Genomic DNA, 4,511 nt, shown 5'->3' with positions numbered 1-4,511 from the left:
GTATCTATTGTAAACATCTTTCTGCATCTATAAACATGTTTCTGTGTGATTTAAAAGGGCTGCATAGTAGTTCATTATATGAATGTGCCGTTTATTTAACCAATCCTCTGCTGTTAAATAATTTAGTTGGCATCTGGTTTGTCATTAGTATTAAAAAATACTGCAATAAATGTCTTTGAAGTTTAATCTTTGTGTGTTTCTTTACTTCCTTAGGATAAAATCCTAAAAATGCAATTGATGATTTAAAGTAAATTTGGGTTTTAAAGACATTTCAATATACTATATTGTCAAGTTATCCCCCAGGAAAGTTGTAAAAATTTTAATTCCCATTAGCAGTAGGTGAATGATCCTGTTTCCCTGCTCCCTCAATAAGTGATATCAGAAGATCTCTGCCGGTTGGGTAACCAAACACAAAATGTCTTAGTAAATCTGTATTCTTCTAATGCCACCTTCTTGTTTCTTGATACAGTTTGAGTAATGCTCTATGCTAGGATATGAAAATTTTTACTACATTAGTTACCCAAGGAGACAATTTTCTATTTCCTGTATGAGCTGGGTGGGGTTGCAGTGGCCAAGGAGCCAAGTGGGAGTGACTTTAGTCAGGCAGTGGGACAGGTTGGATGAAGAGGGATTGGGTATTGGTAATTATTCTCACCAGCAGGGTGTTGGCTGGTGGTTAGAGTCTTCCCCAACTACACAGGGGAAGGGTGAGTCCTGGCAAGGTGTGCCTGCTTCCCAGGGACTGTGGCGGGCAGTCCAGACAGAACAGGTGCCAAGATGTCCATCAGGATGAGTGAGATCTATGGAGAGAAGGGTGGACAGGCATCCCAGTAGGGGGCAGACAGTAGGGAATAGAGACCTGCACTCTTGTGGATGGCAGCTTCAGGAGGATCAGGGAGAAGTGGAATTTCAAATGTAGGAAAGAGTGCTCTTTTTGGCAGCTGCATGTCCTACCCAATGATCCGCCCATGGCTTGGCCACCAAAGGGTCTCAGTTTGTCATCCACTCCCTTGGTGAATTCTCCACAACTGTGCTGGCTTTCAGATGTGGATATCTACTTTGTGAGGTCTCTGGCAGTGTATCTTTGACGCAGGGGTAGACTCTGTTAGGGAGATGGAAGGAGGTCTCAGAAGCCAAATTGTTCATGTAACTTGCTAATTCAAGGTTACGGGAATGGAATTTCCCATTGACATAATAAGCTCATGCTCACCCTGAAAGCAGACCTACCGGTAAAACTAATCCCTGTATGCAAGGCTGTGTGGTGAGCATGAAATAGGAACAAGGAGAAATAAATACGTGTAACAGCCTTATAAGACTTGTCAGTTATTTACCACACAGTAGGGGCAGTCCCGCCAATGGGGCTGTAAGGGCTACAGATGTTTGGGGCTGAATCTTCTCCATAGGCAGTGTCCCTTGGCTTGACTTGTGTGACCTTCTCTCTTTTTCAGTTGAAATAGTTGGCCAGCTCCCTTGCAGTGTGACTTGCCTTCCTTTGGAAGTCATCGGGGTTTTCAGCCTCTCCTGGCTGGGAGCCCTTCTAGCTCTTTCAGGTGATGTAGCATTTTTCTGTTCTGACCCACTGATTTTAAAGGTCAAATCTGAGTGCAGTCTTAGTGCCTTTACTTCCAAGTGGTCCCACATTGTGCTCCCATCTAAAGGCCTTAGGGTTGGCTCCAGGACAGGGTCTGACAAGATCAGAGGTCCAATCCCAGAGGAACTTGGGGACTGGGTGGGAAACCTCAGCTGAGGGTAGGCACAGGGACAGATGGGGACTGAGGCTCTGACAGTGGCCCGCAGAAGCACCATGAGCACCTTCACTGAAATCAGACCACCCTCTGAGTGAGCTCAGCAGGCTGACCCGCTTGTGCCCCCAAGCCCTGACTGCCCACATTGGGCTTCCCCAATGTCCCTAATTAGTGAACCTAGAGGCAGAGCTAGAGAGGGCGAGTACAGGAATGAGAGGGCTTTCAAGGGGGCCTCACAAAAAATGAGGATTGAAACCAGTCGCTGGCCGAGCGGTGTCTAAACTTGGCCTGTCTACACTTAAGTAGGGTTAGAGTAGAGAACTGCCTCATCCTCAACCTTGTTGCAAAATGTAGGAAGGTGGCTTACTTACACAGATACACTCAAAACTGCAAGATAAAGTACACTTCAAGTCAAAGGGTAGCACGGCGAAGGGAAAGGTGGGAAAGAAGTGGGATGCTGTGGGCAGGGGAAGTAAGTGCAGACAGCATAGGCATTCACAGGTCCTTTCTGCTTGCTGCTGGGGGGCCATGAACCCGGATCAGGTTCACTGGCACTCAAGGAAAAAAGGGGCATATCAAAGCATTCTTCAAAGCCCAGCCCATATGTCTCACTTGGCCTAAGAAGTCTCTACTGAATATATATGGGCACAAGACACATATTTTTAGATGTGAACATAACTTCTCTCAAAGACTTGAGTTTGCTCAAAGCAGAGACTATGTTTACTTTGGAAGGATGAGCCTTGGGAAATATGATTTGGAAATTAGACAGAACTGAGCTCCATCCAGGTTCCGGAACATTCGCTGTGTGACCTTGGAAAGCTCTTTAACTTCTCTGAGCTTCAGAAAATTGCTGAAAGGTATGCAGATAAGGGTTCTGGATTTTATAGATGAAGACTCTGGCGCTCAGTGAAGGTACAACTTCTCTGGTTCTCTCCTTGGCTATGTATGTGGCATAGTATATCTGTCTAACCTCATATTAAACTGATAAGAACAGATATTACACTTGATCTTAGCCAAAAGGCTGAGAAGCGATTTTATCTGACCTCAAAGATCCTTGCTTGGGAAAGGGGGCTCCAAAAGCTTCAGTGGCTTGTCAGAGATCCCACAGCTGGATGTGAGGACCCAAACCTGGACCTTTTGGGTTCATAGTCTGTGCTTTTTCTACCATACATACTGCCTCTCCCCAGTGCCCTCAGTTCAGTTGCCTGCTAGAGAACTTGCCTTTCACCGAGGGTCCCAAGTTAGCAGAAATGTCATCGGGTCGACAAGACAAGTGCCTGTTTGTCCTTGGGGTACTTCTGACCTTTGCTTCATGCCTCCATTCTGGGCTATTTTGGGCCTTGGGGATGTAAAGAGGGTCTGTGGTGGGAAGACAGCCAGTACAGCTGCTTCATGCTGACAGGAGTCATGGAGAGAACCCTTGAATTGAAGCCTGCCCAGTGCCCTTAAGGATGCTGGCTTCGCTGAACAGCAAAAGGATCCCTCATTCTTGGGAGAAAACTTAGACATAGAACCTTTCCATGAGGCATTCTGAAATGAAGGCAAGGGGGAACAGAAGCTAGACCGGGCACCAGGAGACCTCATTGTTGTGGAACGTGGTGGAGGAAGTGGGTGTCAGACCGCCGGGTGCTGGGGAGTAAGACAGGGGTGAGCTTGGTGTTGGGGTGGCCTCTGTGGGGAGTGGAGTTCCTGTGTAAGCGAATGTTCAGTTGCCCTCAGGATCTCTTGGGACTGTCTGGGTGTGTGAGTTCCAACTAGAAAAACATCTCCTTGGCTGCACGCTCCCAATGGCTACCAGCTATTTTCTACTTCTCCAACCAGGGCTGGCTTGAGTGCTCCAGGACTCAGCCTTGCAGACCCTGACACTGTGGAGGGAGTCCTAGCCCAGCCACGTAATCCCGCAGATGCATGGACTGCTTTCGTGTGGTCCAGGGCCACTGCGGTTCGGTGTCTGAAAACACAGTGATGTCACTTAGTTTTTTCCTTTATAGAAAGGTGAGAAATGAAATAAGATTAGATCCCAATCAGGAGCACTTTGTCTGTGATATGATTTAGTTAATCGATATAGTCACTGTGTGTCCGTGTGACTCTGGGTGATAGGGACACAAAAATGTAGAAGATATGGGCCCTGCCTTAAAAAGAGTCTTATGATGGGGACAGGAATCTAGACAGGTGAGTGGGCCAGGCCTGGTCCTGCAGGGCCTTGTGTCCAGACCAAGGATGCATTGAGCTTCAGTAGTGGTGGAACACCCGCTGAGTTCTTAGCCGACAAGTGGCCAGATCTCTGGCTGCTGGAGGGCGAATTTGAGTGAAACAAGCTTGGAATCCGGTAGATCCCCCGATTTCATAAACATTCAGGAATTTAAGAAACGTATGCAGATTCAGGCAACCTAATCTCAGAAGTATTAATGGGACGATCAACTTTAAGAACCTATAGTGATTTTTCACTTGACATTTTATGAAATGTATTTACAGCTCTTTTGAGCCTCCTAAAGCTCCCCTTGGGCATCACTGAGGTTTTCCCAGTAGTCTATTAGTATGGGGCTCAGACTCTATTCTTCCTTCATGAGGGTTTTCCCCTCATGAAGGAAGGGCACCTTTCTGTTCCTTCCAAATTTCACTGTGTTTCCCCTTAGTTCCCCTTACTCTTTTCTGGTTCCTGAGGTTGGGTGGCCTCTTGGGTATATAACTCATGAGGGGTGGGGTTGATGAATGTGTGAGGCCCCAGTGAACAGCCAAACCAGTAGAAGTATTTACCCCAACAGT

General features: G+C 46.9%; 1 pseudogene; it reads right to left on the bottom strand.

The window, feature by feature from the left end:
- Positions 1-2,652: 2,652 nt before the first annotated feature.
- LOC123324806 lies at positions 2,653-2,778 on the bottom strand (annotated as a pseudogene).
- Positions 2,779-4,511: the final 1,733 nt, after the last annotated feature.

The sequence above is a fragment of the Neomonachus schauinslandi genome, chromosome 4 (assembly GCF_002201575.2).
Source record: "Neomonachus schauinslandi chromosome 4, ASM220157v2, whole genome shotgun sequence".
NCBI classification, from domain to species: domain Eukaryota; kingdom Metazoa; phylum Chordata; class Mammalia; order Carnivora; family Phocidae; genus Neomonachus; species Neomonachus schauinslandi.
Note: the sequence above shows the minus strand (reverse complement) of the source record. Positions and strands in the feature narration are given on the sequence as shown.